At 37.1% G+C, this 16,132-nt stretch overlaps 1 protein-coding gene across 1 annotated transcript in view; it reads right to left on the bottom strand.

Annotated features, from left to right (window-relative positions):
- Nucleotides 1-14,809, bottom strand: part of LOC135706756 (uncharacterized) — a 73,565-nt gene extending 58,756 nt beyond the window's left edge. The window contains exon 1 of the mRNA XM_065228409.1: nucleotides 14,751-14,809. The gene's annotated coding sequence lies outside the window, so the exon portion shown is untranslated. The remainder of the gene's footprint in view (nucleotides 1-14,750) is intronic.
- Between the last annotated feature and the right edge of the window lie 1,323 nt (nucleotides 14,810-16,132).

The following is a 16,132-nucleotide window of genomic DNA, read 5'->3' on the forward strand; positions in this document are numbered from 1 at the left end:
AGAACGGGAGCAGATATCAAGCATTCTTTTAGGCGGAGAAAAGCCTTCTCAGCTTGTTCGTTCAACACAATCATTATGGGTTTTTTTTTTCGAAGCAAGTTCGTGAGTGGAGCGGAAATTTCACTGAAATTATTAATAAATCGCCTGTAATAATTTCCATGCCCAAATACCGGCATAGGGCGCGAATTGAAGTCGGTCGTTCCCGGACTCCCCTCACCATCCCTCTCCAGAGGGGGAATTTGGTAAAGAGAGATGAAAAAACCGATTTGTACCTTCCTTAAAAGTTGTCCTAGCTCGTTATTCTAATATCTATATGCAATTTTCAAACTGCCGTACTCTAACGGAACTATCAACTCTATGCTTTCATCTACTCCATCTATCGTATAAAAATTACCACTACAGTCTGTTATTTGAAATTAACAGCATCTTCAACTTTAATTTGTTAGTTTTTCTCCAACCGGAAGCCACCATCTTGAATTTAAAAATGGCGACAGACATCGATTTCCGGCCCTTACACGTCACCTCGACTCCAAAAGTACCAATATTGTGGGATATTTGACAAAATTTACAAGCTTTTCTCCAACCGGAAGCCAGGCTGGCATATTGAATTTCAAAATGGTGTCAGACATGGGTTTCAAGTCCCTACACGTTAGCATGATTCCAAAAATACCCATATTGAGAGGAATTTGACAGAATTTCCAAGTTTTCTCTAACCGGAAGCCGCCACCTTGAACTTGAAAAAGGCGTCAGACATGGTTTACACGTCACCAAGGTTTAAAAAAATACCCAATATTGTGAGTAATTTGGCAGTATTTCCCTAACCGGAAGCCGCCATCTTAAATTTCAAAACGGCCCCAGACATCGATGTCCGGTCCGTGCACGTCACCCCGATACCAAAAATACCCATATTGTGGGGTATTTGATAATATTTTCAAAAAACTTTTTTATGAAATAAATCCCAAGTAATGAGGTTTAGTTACGTCTGGTTCGATTTACGAACCGCCGCGCCGGTTTGGTTCGTAAATGTAGGTTCCAGTGTATTAATAATTGAAAAAAAACACGATCCAAAAAAAAAAAAAAATCTTCGCTTGCAATCGAAAACAACAAACAGCAAAAACTGAAAGGGTCTAGCACAGACCGAACATTTTCAATTCATTTTAATGATATTTTAATGCATGATTTCAAACATGTGAACGCGGATTATGTTTAAGAAAAAAAAATATTTTAATCTACCTTGTTTGACATGGAATACGACTCGAAACGCATGTTTATAGTAAAAAATAAAAACCTGCTATTAAACTGATCAAACTGACATTTCGGCGAATGAACACCGAGTCACTTTGCAACTCACCTAAGAATTGGCGTTGACGGCACCGTCGAAAAATTTGCTCTTTTAGCAAATATAGACAGTTTCTTATAGAAATTTTCGGTGGAGTGAAAGGATAGTACAAAGTCCGCCATGTTTCACGCACAGTCTGACGTTTGCTTATGGATTTTCTCATAAAGTAAAGAGCTACAGAGTCGCCGTCAACGCCAATGAACCTCTCACGTCACCCGAGTCCAAGACGGTTTTAAGACAGGTGGGCAGGAACTCACGGTCTCCCAGTGTTGGTGAGTTCTTTGCCGTTAATGTTCACGAAAAGTTCACTATTTTGCTATACAGAAATTCAAAACAAAAAATTTTATCTGCGGATTTGAACAGTTTTTGACCTGTTTCATACTACCGGAAGGTGTATGCTGGTCACAAATGCCGTGCCAAACTGATTTCCTACTCAATTAATCAATCTTTGATGTGAAATTCGCTAATAAACACGAGGTGCATTTCTTATAGCAAACATGCCATAACAAAATGGGCATGGTTCATTTTAGTAAACAAACTAACACTTCTTCCGACTGTGGCACCTATGTATTAGGCGCCGAGACCCGAGTCGACTGTCAGAATAGAGTGAGAAGAGTCATGTGACTGCGAGGTAACAATTGTCGTCTCACCTCATTCGCCACGCAGATTAACCCTGTAAGGGAGAACAGCCCATAATGCACCCCTGGGGTAAAATGCCCACTTTTAGAAAAACAGCGATAACTTTTCCTCAGATGCATTTTCAGGGTAACGGTTTGTGATTGTTTTCAACTGGAGGTTTCACAAATAATTCTTGATCATAAAATCATGTATTGACCTGCTGATTCCTTAAAAGCTATCCGAAAAACATACTATTGTAACTTATATAAGCCGTTCTCCATAATAAAGACAGACATCTTTTTTAACTCTAGTGTACTCGCAGACGGACATGCTGTTCGTCGTTGTTTCATTTGAAGATCACCTTCTCCGCGAGCATAGCTGATTAGCGAACAAACCTTCATGCCAAACACTGTCGAATGCTTTTTGTATGTCTAGAAGAGCAACTTCAGTTGAGCAACCTTCAGATTTGTTTGAACGAATTAAATTGGTAACTCTTAAGAGTTGATGAGTAGTTGAATGTCCATGGCAAAATCCAATTTGCTAGTCTGCAAAAATTAAGTTCGCATCAATGTGAAACATCACTCCTGTCAAAATTATCTTTTTAAAAAGTTTACTTATTGAAGAAAGCAAACTTATAGGACGGTAGCTAGAGGCTTCAGCTGGATTTTTTTTGCCTCTGGGAGTTTTTTTTTTTGAAGGTGATATAGAAAATTCCATCATCATCTGGAGCTTTCTTATTATGAAACTTTTTAGTTTCCGAAAGAAAATATTCAGATAATCCCGAGCAACCTGATTCTCAATAGGACTAGTAAGACCCAAACTGAAATTATGGGAACTCTCGAATTGCTTAGCAAGTTTCTGAGTTTTTCCAAATTTGTGATCAATATTTTACCACCTTCTTTAAGCGCTAAAATAGGCTTTTGAGGTTTTTTTTTTTCAAAATTTATGTGAGTTTCCAAAAGGGTTTGGAGCTCGGGTCTAATTTAGATTTTTTTTATTTTGTTCCTCAGGACAGAGAATCGCCTTTTGTTTTTGCAAATCCTGCAAGATTGCGAGTTCTTTGACATTGTCTCCTACGGACATTTTTAAGACTGATCAAGAGCTGAAGATCGTCGATTGGTTAGGATTAGAAATTATTTCTTGGGGTCTAAGATTTTGTGACAAGCAATGCATTAGGCATAGGAAAAACGTCACGATAGGGGGGGGGGGGGTAAATTTCTCCTCGATTTAGCGTGACATAATTAATGCATGGGCCCTTGGGATTTTTCAAAAGTTACTGGAAGGTGATCAGAACCGAAGTCAGTATGAGTAACCAATTGGCTACAAAGTTGACATGAATCAGTTAAGACCAAATCAATAGTTGAGGGATTCCTTGTTGAAGAAAAGCATGTTGGGCTGTTTGGATATTGAATAGTGTAATAACCTGCAGAACAATCATCAAACAGAATATTAACATTGGAATTGCTTTGAGCATTATTCCATGAGTGGTGTTTTGCACTAAAATCACCAATAATGAAGAATTTAGGCCTATGACGTGTAAGTTTCTGAAGGTCACCCATGAGAAAATTCTTTTGCTGGCCTACGCATTGGAATGGCAGCTATAAACGTAAGTTGTCCAAATTTTGTTTCAACAGAAACGCCCAAAGTTTCAAAAACTTTGGTTTCAAATGAAGATAGAATTTTATGTTTCATTCGTCTATGAACAATGATGGCAACGCCACCACAGGCTCCATCAAGACGATCAGTTCTATAAATGAAATAATTTGCGTTCCGTTTAACCTTATGGTCAGGTTTTAGGAACGTTTCAGTTATTGCGGTAATATGCACGTTATGAACTCCCAAAAAGTTGAATAGCTCGTCTTCATTATCTTTAAGAGATCGAGCATTCCAATTTAAAATATTTAATGATTTAAAATCCATTGCTGAATTTCAATATCATGACAATATTGTTCGCAAATTTTACTCCAGTTTGAATAGCATCAAACATGGAGTAAGCGTTTAGCGTATCAGTAATCATGTCAATAAATGAATTCTGTAAAAATTCCATTTTGGGAGCAGTAATGCTTTCCAAGTCAAAATTTTTAAAATTTCCTTAAGAATTACGTTGGCGAGTATTTTGATTTCTACCCGCTGCACCCGTCATCGGTCGTCATTGAAAAGCAATGCAACTATGTTCTGTCCATCTAATTGAAACTTTTATTGGCTCTGTTGTCTTGTGAATTTTAGCTATAACGGCCGCTTATCTGATTTTTATCTCTCAATCTATGGAATCTATACGAAAACTATGTTTGAACGAAATTTCTAGAACAGTATCAGCACCTTTTAATATCATATGGGTGGAAAGTTCGTAGAACAAATACTTTAAAATTCTTCACTTTTTAATATACCTTCGGGCATGTAACTAAGTCAAAGTTCAATAAAATCGTTTTGAATAGTCAACCTTTGTTCACAAAGTTGGTAGATAACACATTGCTATGAAAGTTGTTACAGCAGTTTTCGTTGTTTCAGTCTTGAGATACAAATATTATAAGCCCTAAATTACCTTAAAAACATAGAATTAACTTGAAGCAAAAGCTGAAAATTAATTTGCACAGGAGTTTCAAATTAACATGACGAACAGTAATCACGGTTGACCAGGTGCATCTCACATATTTCTGTTAAAATGAACAGGTCTAGTGTATAGGTATTTCAAGATATCACCACTGCACAATTTGTTCAAGGTAATACATCTTCAATATTTTATCTCGCCGTTACAATGCATGAGCAAATTCAATTAAAACCATTTGATCGTGTTGACTGTCAGTCAGTTTTAAACGACTATTCATATTATGATACTCACACTTAGTTGCGGACCAATTTACTCCTCGTTAGTTTCACTTATTTTAATTCTTCTGAGTACAATTTTTTCACCGAATTAAGCACCACAAAAATACCACAAAAAGGCACTGAGTTCTTCACCTTACCGCTGAGCACTTTAGATATGGACTAACTTGAATTCACCGTCACATCACTCTCATAAATGGATTGTGATGAGCTTATCTGCTCCACAGCGTCGAATTCCGATAACGATAACAATACATAGCAAATCCACAATCTTGTATTGGCGAGCAGTGCTGAGCTTTGTCATTGACTTTTTCGCGATATTGAGATAGACTTTATCCGCAAAAAAACCTTCGTCAAAATCTCATTTATTGTTTCGTCAATGACAAAGATTCACCTGGTAACAAAACGTGTAATTTCGTGGATTCTGTAAGAGAGTGTGTCACTTTACTCATTCGTATGCAAAAAATTCTATAAGCGTAGGCAACTCAGCGCATAAATTTCTTCCAACGAATGACAAAAAGTCATTCACTCTGTGAATCAAATTCGTTTTCAGTGTAAGCATTTGGTGACCAGTCGACAAAAACATATTTTTTGGGGTTGTAAAAATTGAGTAAATAAAGAAGTTGATTGTTGATTGATTTATCGGTTTTATCAGCTCAATTTGAAATATCGATAACAAGCCTGCCATCAAATATATTATATTAACAATATGATCCACACTTCCGCTTAGCTGGCGAACCGAATTTTTAGCGATGAAAGCACCTCTGTGGCCAAAAGAGCTACCAATGTATTTGTTTATCGTCTCGAGGGGTAAACCAAATGAAAATTTGTTTAATATTTCAAATGAATGTATTTCAGCATTTTATTTTATTTGATGACATGTCAGATAAATTATAAAGTAATATACACAATGTAATTAATGAAAATAATTCGACTCTTACTTTTGTAAAAAAGTGCTATATTCGCACCCCTCGATTGTAATTGAATGATTGTTACTGACCCTTTTCAACGCTAGATGGTTGGAAAAGGCATGAATGGTTCATATTGTTAATATGATATATTTGCTGACATGGTGGTTACTCATGGTTACTTGTTTGTTTTGTTTTTTTTTAATCAAAACTAACTGGGCGCAGAAATATCGATCTACATGTGCGCAGTTCCACGCCAAACGACGAATCGATCAGACTCGACCTTCTCCAATTTCTATTAAACTTTGTTAAATTGTTTTTTTATGGGTAGTGATTCACATTCTTGTTAAAATTCGGGCCATTTCCATAATGGCGTTCTTGAAATTTTCAAAAAAATTGTATCATAAAAACAGCTTTCTGAACGGAATGACATCGTTTACAAAGTTATAGAGAAAAATAATGTTTATCTGGCAAAAATATTCAAGCCCAGTAGCGTCTGGTAGATTACCTTTTCGTGGTGCGTTACCGGCATTAAGATCTACCAGGAAGTCTACTCCGAACTACTTGAAACTAGGGTAACAGGATTGTTTTGTAATCAAAGGAACACATATTCGTCCTTATTACTTTTATGCCTTGTTGAAAGTGACAACCCAGACAACCAGAATGCACGTATATTCAAAGTTGTTTTCGTGATATAGGAACATATACACAAACAAACAATTCGTATTGGATGCAAATAAATGGCTTGTACGTACAAAAGTGGAGGCCATATACGTGCATATTTTAATTTAATTTTAAACGAGTTGATTTAACATCATATACGATTTAATCTGAAATAACAAATTCATTTTGAAAAGTCTTACGATGTAATCCGATTCAATTTGTGATACAGTACGACGGAAAAATGAGTCCTCGCATATAGGTCGGAAATTTGCATTCTATACGATTTAACTTAAACATAATGCGAGGTATGTCATTCTTTTATGCGATTTTGACTTAAACTGTAGCAATTTACGATACTATGTGTACATTGTTATACGATTTCTGGTTGTCTGGGAAGACTCAGCATTTTCCATCGAGGATGATCTTGAAACAAGGGAAAATTGAGTTAGGTAGTTATCTTTTTATCTACGTGATTCATGATTTTTATTCTCTGTTTGTTCACGCCCAAACGCGAACGACAGTCAGTGACCGTCGTAAGTCCCACCCATTTGTTAAATTTCTCTCAACCAACGATCGAGCAAGGCGAAAACCAGAAGATAAAGAAGAAGAAGCACGATAGTATAAAAGCGGCGAAGCTAGTGGCATTAGTATTAGTATGGTTTTAGTTGTCAAACTGTATACAACTAGAGAAAAATAAATAAGTGAAGCTATCCTAGTTTTTTAATAACATCCACTGATCCGGCATTGTGTTCAACTGAGGAGGAGCAGTATAGCGTTTTTAAATACAGTCCACCGCTGGTTGAGTGCTTGCTGTCGACGGGCTTGCGGAATCCCAACCGTCCTTATCAGGACAAGAAGAGTTTATCGTTATCCCATGCGCCTGAGCAGAACACTCATTTTACGAAGACTTCCTGTTTGAGCGGCACCCTTTCCCTTTCCTATATTGTCAGGACACGATTAGTTTTGCCGCAAGAGAACTAGGAAGTCCCACCATTCCTTTCATTGGAGTCTGGTACGGTTCCGACATTGGTCCTTCGAGCCGGATTGGAGCAACGTTGTGCGGAGAAACCTACGAGAAGCAGAGTTTCTGGAGGATGTTGGAAGAAAGCTAGTAGTGAGTAGTGATAATTGGACAAGTAGAGTGGACAATAAATAAAAAAGATACATTGAAGTGAAAAAGTGAAAGAAAGTGTGATGTGAAAAGTGAAACGTCATAATGCCTATCAATCACACGCCTAGGAAGCCCACTGCGGACGCCGAGAAGTTGCAGATGTGTATCCACCAACGTGGTCAAATTAAAGGCAAATTGACTAAAATAACCAACAACCTTGAAAAGGCTGAAGATGACCCATCGCAAATCAGTGCATCGTTACTCAAAGTGTATGGCAAAAAGTTAGAAATGCATTACACCGAGTACACTGAAGCCCACCGTAAAGTGATTGCCATAACTCCACCGGCAAAAATGGAAGAGCGAAGAGACGAATTCGACGTTCTGCACACGGAAGCACTCGATCGCCTAGAGCGTCTGATGGAGTATTTTGCCAAGCCTGCTCCTGTGGTTGCTATTGCTAGTGGAGCAGCCCAAGTAGTCGTGCAGCATCATCCCCTCAAAGCACCGATACCTTCTTTCGATGGTCGTGTGGAGAATCGGCCCAAATTCAAAGCCATGTTTGAGGATTTGGTCGTGAAAAGTAGTGATTGCGATGCCGTCAAGCTGCATTACCTTGACAAATCTTTGGTGGGTGACGCAGCTGGTCTCATCAATGCCAAGATGATTCAAGACAATAATTTCCATCAAGTATGCAGACAGTTGAGAGAACAGTTCGAAAACAAGCGTGTCATAGTGGAAGATGGATTGATCCACTTGAAACCGATGATGAAGAGCAACTTCAAGGATCTGTTGGAGTTAACGAAATCATGTGAGCGTCACGTCGTAGGACTGGATTACCAGGGTCTGGCAGTGGACGAAGTATCCGGGGTCATCATTACGAAGCTATCAACCTCCCGTTTGGACGATCACACCCTACAGCTGTGGGAACGTAAGCAAAAACATGGTGAGTTACCCAAGTACAAGGATACGTTGGTGTTCTTAAAAGGTGAGTGCCAAATTCTTGAGCGTTTCCAACATTCTCGTCATCCTGTTGCGGCCAAAGAGCCTCAGTCCAAACATTCCAATGCAAAACCTGTGTATCAGAAGGCATACACTGTCACGTCCTCTAATTCTGCGAGTCAATGTAAATTTTGTGGTGAAAACTTCCAAGCGTAATTGTTCGAAATGTCACAAGCGACATCACACCCTCCTGCACGAAGAATCCCTCACGAAAACCCTTGAGACCGAAACCCTCCCTGAGAAGGATTCTTCCAAGGACGCTGCTGAAGCCTACACAGTTCCCAAAATCGCCCTGTTCCTGCAACCATTCTCAAACCGCGAAGACCGTGATGCTGCTAACTGCTATCGTGAATCATGAGAGTGCTGATTGTCAGTTAGCTCCTTGCCGGGCAATGATGGATAGTGGCTCCCAAGTATGTTTTTTGTCCGAGACGATCGCCAACCGCTTGAAGATTTCCCGTGAGCCAGTGAACGTGCCAGTTACCGGAATAGGCGGAGCAAAGATCTACGCAAGAGAGAAACTGACAGTGACGATCCATTCCAGGTGTTCCAATTTCTCCACTGATATGGAATGCCTTGTGGTACAGTGTAAAGATTGTTATTGTAATTTTCACGAGTTTAGAAAAGCTTAAAGCTTTCGCTAAAACTGCTTTTCAGTCCAGATTTCAGTGAAAAATTAAAATAATTTTAAAGTTCCAAAATTTAATATTCCATTCGAATGCCCCCACAAATTATGATAACGAAATGTCAAACTAAATGTGACGTCTAGTTTTGACGTATAACTGCTTTTAAACTGGACTACAGCCCAGTTAATGAACGCCCCGCCCAGTTAAAAAAAAAACAGCCCAGTTAAAGAACGCCCAGTTAGCGAACAAGTACTGTAGTGCAACTACTTGACCATATTGGCACAGCGTAAAGCATGGCCGGTCTAAAAACTTGTTTAAATATGAGAAGTTTATTCGTCAGGCAAAGTTTGGATTTCCTGTTTAAGAGGATACAAACATTTTATATATTTGTTACATTTGGGTTGAATGCCCTCAACGTGATCTTTAAAAGTTAATTTTTGGTCAAGTACCAACCCAAGATATTTCACTTGGTTTGACCAGGACATTGGAACTCCCTTCATAATGACTATGTGACTACTACCAACAATCAATACGAAACTAACGATTTTAAATTGGCTCACTACTTGACTAGCGTATTGGTCCCAAGCAAATCGATTAACGTACCCCATTCTAGTATAAATTCCAGTACTACACTATGGCTCTGAACCATTTGGTGGATTATTCTAACTTTAGGTTAAAATTTGACAGATGGAAAGTTATCGATTAACCCTGCTATCCGAGCGTGGTTATTTCTGACAGACAAGAAGTTAAATGTTGACAACCGTGGCTGTGTTCTTCTCGGAAACCGGTCGATCGACAGCACAGGGATTTTCGAACATCATGAATAACTTTCGAAATGTCACTTTTAACCACGAGTTAAATTTAACTCGGCAAATGGTTCACAGCCTATATTTGTTTTGATTCGCTATGAAAATTTGACAGATAAAATGAGGGGTTCGTTGATTTGCCTATGATTCGAGGGGTGCATCGATTAGCTTGGGTCCGAAGATAGTACCAGAGCTGAGCCAAAAAGTTGAGCTCGTTTCTTCGGAACCTTCTGGTCTTAGAGTTACCTCTATGCTACTACTAGGCTTCAAAAAGAAAGCTCTGAAGTGTTATGCAGGTGTTCCACTAAGGAAGATTATAATATGTATTAATGAAAATATTATAAAACCTTTAATCCTTCAATTGGAAACCACTGGAAGTTAATTCTGTTCTTATGGAGAAAGCTTATTGGAAAGCGGTGGATAAGGTATTTTTTGTGTTGTACTTCTTGACTGAAGTTTTAAGAGCAATTGCATTTACATATTTATTGCATTGTATAATGAACAAGAAACTGAGGCTCTGTAAAGTTCATTCGATAGAACCTGATCAAATAAAGTAATTAACAAAAGGCAGCATTAGTTCAAACTATAAAATATGTAATACTCGAAACGAAAATCAATTATTTAATATCATGTGTTCACTAATACATTTAGTCTAGTCTAGTCTAGTCTACACATACACAGCCAGTACTTGAAAGAATCCTGGAAAATGATACATCTATCATTTTTCTTGTCATTATTAATGCTTACTGCACATCAAGGATGTGAAACAAACAATAAAGCGGCCAGGCCTACTGTGTAGCGTTTAGTTAATTTTTGTGGAAGTGAATGTTTACCATGTCTACTTAATAAGTATAGACAGTGGTTAACATTTAATCCACAGGTAATCAAAGAGCGGGGACATACCGTACCAACCGCTCCGTATGCAGGATTTGAAAAAAGGCTATATAAATCGTTGAGAGTGACAGAGCTAAGAAAGTTAATGTACACTCCTTGGTTGTCCGATCTCCTGGGATGGAACACAGGTATTTACCCCTTGTGTTCGAGCGTACAGTCCTCCCTCCGTACAAGCGTGGACGGCATCGCCAACCCACTGCCATCCCTCAATCGATCCAGCCGACCTCAGTCGAAGGACAACAGAGAGCGGTGTGCGGACGTAACCTATACGGAGGGAATGCTGTATTCGCCTAGGTTATAGCGCCCTTGCTCGCTACCATTTTCTTCTAGCGGTTGGGACCTGAGCACTAACTCTTGTCCTAGCCCTATATGGCATATGGTTATAGCGCCATTACTCGCTTTCTGAAAAGAGAAGAAGGGAAGGGAAGGAGAGGAAAAGGACTTGGGAAAAGGAAATGCGGAATTCCTTTCCTCGTTAGTATTTGTATCGTCAACTTTTATGAAAACTATATAAATCATTTTTCCTTGGTCAGAGGTATTATTACGACATTTGAATAAGATTGTCTTATCATTTGTTATTCAAAATTTAATGTTATAATGATCAACATAGCTTTGGATTATCTAATATAAATCGGTAACACTGTCCTGCAACCGATGATTTTTCTAATCCGAAAACTAAAAGTTACGAAAAAGCACTGATGCCTTCATTAAGTTCCACTTTCACGTGACGTTCAATGGTTAAACAAGTAAACAAGTTATTAAAATGAAATCACGTTCCCGAAAGCAGTCAACAATGTATCTTAAACCGGATCAAGCGTGCGCAGGCATGGAAAATCATTTGCATTCATTTTGTGCATTCACTCACATTCACTTGCCCCTAACCCTTTTCATCAAAAGATTTCCGCAAAATGGTCTAGGAAACTTTTGTAGGCTTTGTTATTAGCTACAACTTTTGTTAACAACTCAAATCCGTATCTCCCATGCATCACGAACCAGAGTGAACAGAAGCCAGTACTGTTTTTCAGTGAATGTATTTTACATTCACTGAAAAACAGTAACAAGTTCTGCCCGCTCTAATTCGTGATGCATAAGAGATACAGATTTGAGTTATGGGCAAAAGTTGTAGCTAATAAAAAAACCTACTAAAACTCTGAACAACATTTTGCGGAATGCTGATGATGAAAAAAGTTAGAGGCAAATGAATGTAAATGAATGCATGAAATGAATGTAAATGATTTTCCATGCCTGAGCGTGCGCCCTATTTTTCTAAACATTCCGACGCGTTCCGCCCAATATCTATCAAATATCATGTGTTCACTAATACATTTTTGCCAAAACATCAGCCTTATAAGACAAACTACATAGGTTATATAAGAATGCATAAAAGGTATGTGTGACCGCTTATACATTTCATTTGACACATGGTCTTCATTAAATTTTTGCAAGGCTTATTAGTTGACTTATACATTTTATGAATAATCAGCAATAGAAATTTGCCAAAAGGTATAAGAAGATTTCTATATGTGTAGAGACAGGTGTGACATATGTGACATATGTGAAAGTAATGTATTCTCAAAAATTCTTTCCTAATTCTCACTCTATCCTAATGTTGTGCATATGTTCCTAAGCGGACCTACACACAAAATCACGGCCTCCCTGTTCGGTAATTTTTTACTGGGTTTTTGAACAGCTGAAAAAGTCAGTAAACTTAAAAAAATTGTAAAAAATTGTATAAAAGTGATTTTTTCTTGAAATTTATACAGACTGTGTTCTTATTACATTTATTTGATGATAAAAATAAAATATGTTAAAATTGTTCGTTGCATTACGTGTGACCGTTATTTTCAGTTTACTGACTTTTTCAGCTGTTTGAAAACCCAGTAAAAAATTACTGACCCCAGTGAAATAATCTCTGTGTGTAAGTGTTTTAGTAAACCCTTTTGCCCTGAGATTTAGAATGCATATATACAAGAAAGATATATTCTAGTTAAGTTTTGATAAATATTCCTACAGAGCTTTTTGACGTTTAATCGGCGCACACTAATGCAGCATTTAAATTGAAGGAGTGCGAGCAAGAGGGAAACAGATTAGTGGGAAAGCAAACCATCCATTTATCCCTGTGTGCTAGATAGCGTCAAAAAAGTTTACAGATCTATTTTTGGGGTCAACGCCCATGTCCAATGGGAAGGAACAATTAAATTACTATTGATTTTAAACAAAAATTGTTTGGCAGATTCGATAATTTCTAACTGTATGGAAAACCTTTTGTATTAACACATTTGCACATCTCAAAACAACGAAAAACATTATAGAAAGGAAAGGGTTAACCACCAAGTCGGGGCTGACCTCATCTTTGATTCTGCATGACTTTTTAATTTCAAAACTTTGTCGTTAGTGTCATGCAATTTTTTTTATTGCAGGAAACTTGTTGCAAAATTATGCAAAACGTTTAATGTCCAGATTAGTAATGCAAGTCCCGTAGACTACCTACATATAAAAGTCCAAAGGTTATATTCAAAGGATTCCCTGAACAAATTTAGAGAACGTACACGAAACGAAAATCAATTATTTTATCCATGTTTTTCACTTATACATTTTTGCCAAAACATCAGCCTTGTACATTCCATAAGACAAACCACATAGGCCCTATAAGAATGCATAAAAGATATGTGTGACCGCTTATACATTTCATATGACACATAATCTTCATTAACTTTTTGCAAGGCGTCTGCTTATTAGTTGACTTATACATTTTATGAATAATCAGCAATAGAAATTTGCCCTCGAATTAGCCAAAATGTATAAGGAAATTTCTATCCTAGTACTTTAATCCAGATAGTTTTTCTCTTAAGACCATGCACCCACTACTGGTGCGGCGGTAGTATGGTATGTAGTATTGTACAACAAATATCATGCTGAAGTCGTGTGGCGTGAAAATGAGGATGATATTGGATGCCAGATTGATCACTGATAAAATTTCAAAGATTGTTTTTCTGTGTCCCACACATGATTTTTTGCAATGTGATCAACAAATGATATCTATGTGTCGGACACATACTTAATATGTGTACACATAAAAGCCATGTGTAACCACACATACTATTCATTTGACTCATAAATTTCATGTGTGCTTCTGGGTGGATTCTGTTTATGTGTGGTCACATGAAAATCATGTGGAATTTTACATGAAAATTCGTCAATAAAAATGTGTGGAATTCTATTAGTGTAGGAAATGCAACTAACATTCAATGTAATACATTTTTGGTTTGCGTTCGTATATAAATTAAGTTTACCCAAAATATGGGTAAATTTGCATCAAAACAATTCATACATGGTACATATTAAAAAAAAAAACTGGGCTTAAAATTTACCTATATTTTGCTTTTTTCGCTGAGATAATGACTTATCCGAGTCAATTGAAATCAACCGAATATTAAATAAGGGTTAAGTTGATCCTTAACATAAAAGCGTAGATGCATACCTATAGGTGAAGGATAAGAGAAAGGAGATTGAATGCGCATGTTTAAATAACGTTGATCCAGATACCTATTGGATAAATTTGCATATCATCTAGTTATAATTATTGTCAATAATACTTATATTTCGATAAAGATGATGCTACCTATTTTAATTTTTATGTGATACTCATCATCACAGAATCCAACCTTGAATCGTAGACCAGGTCCATCAACAATATACTCGTTCCAAAAAGGGGGTCATGGTACCACTCATCCTGTATAGTCATCTTCTTCTTCTTTAGGTTCGCTCACCACCCGGAATGAACGCTCGGTGTGGTTAGTAATATCAGTAACAGTGTTACATGCAAACGAAAAAGAGATACAACCAGGATTAGTTTTTCAAAGTAATAGTCATCTGAATACCCAACTAACCATATCTCAGTGACTTAGTCTCACTCTGAACCTACATTAAAAGTTATTTTGTTATGGTTACTTTGGTACTCACATGAAATGTTGTGCAAGTTCTACAAGTTCAATAACGCCCAGCTATGGACAGCTCAATGTTAATACCATTTACTCTTTGAATCAGCGTACACCAACATGATAATCGTCTAAGAAACACCTAAGAATGTATAGAGATAAAGCTCAAAACACAGTTTTAACTTATGTTATAACATCATACTTTATAAATATCAAACTATCCAATATAGGACCCTCTTGTAAAAAAAAGAACCGTAGAGGGACAATTAAATGTATTGTAACCGTACAATAGAGTGTATTGTATTTACAATAAATCGTATTCTCCACAACTATAAAATTGCAATAGAATGTATTGTTTCTACAATAGAATTTATGGTAAATGGAGGAATACACAATAGAATAAGGGGGTCGTTATGTATCTTAACCATACGAAAAATCACTTTTCCCGAACAAACTTGAGCCATTTACCATTAATTGTATTGTTGTTCTAATGTTGAAAACTCTTACTATATGGGACGTATTAAACATCTATTGTAATAACAATCTGTTAAAATTTCGTGTACTATATACGCACAATAAGATCGATTGTTGCTTATAATTGTATTTTATTTTATGGTAATTGAATGGTTATTTTTTTCCGGGCTGCCACCACACGGCGTCTGCACGGTAATGTGGGCCATCAAAATACTTCATCGGTTGCGAAGTAAAGTGCTTCTCAAACTGAAGCGATACATTTCTCAATTTTTCAACGTTATCCTAACGTAAACTTAATATTATCACCCATATGCCCGTCCACGCCCGAAACTCGTCCACCACACAAAATCAAATAAAAATGTTTCTTTATCGCAAACACGTCCAGATATAAACGAGAATATGGGTGTATATCTCCACTGTAACCACTACGGGTAATCATCAAAAGTACTTGCATTTTACTCAGGCACTTTTGAGCAAACTGCAATCACTCTCTCATACTCGAAATGTACCACGACCAAATTGGCACAACGACGCCCTATACACTATCTTACCAAAGCGCAGAGGAAACGTAACTCAAAATATAGTAAATGTTTCTAAAACATCAGTAATCGTTACTAAGTAATTAATTTTTAAACTAAGTTGTGTTTCGGGCTTAATAAATTCAAGAGAAAATGTTCATTATGTCGATTCCATATGTCATTTGCACCGATCCGAGAAAATATAAAGTTTTGTTTTGATGTCACATATAATCTCATGGTAATAGGAATGTTAAACATATTAAGCAGGGTTTTAATCATACAAAGCAGATCGCTAGCTTTCATGCTAAAAAATACTGGTTTTTGAGTCAAAAGTTATTATATTGGCCCCCTGATGCTACTTAAGTCAATGTATTTACCAGGATATTTGGGAGAATTATCACTTACGTCTCCTTAC

The sequence above is a fragment of the Ochlerotatus camptorhynchus genome, unplaced genomic scaffold, assembly GCF_037179485.1.
Source record: "Ochlerotatus camptorhynchus isolate MF236.1 unplaced genomic scaffold, CSIRO-AGI_Acam_v1.1 ptg000290l, whole genome shotgun sequence".
In the NCBI taxonomy this organism is placed as follows: Eukaryota; Metazoa; Arthropoda; class Insecta; order Diptera; family Culicidae; genus Ochlerotatus; species Ochlerotatus camptorhynchus.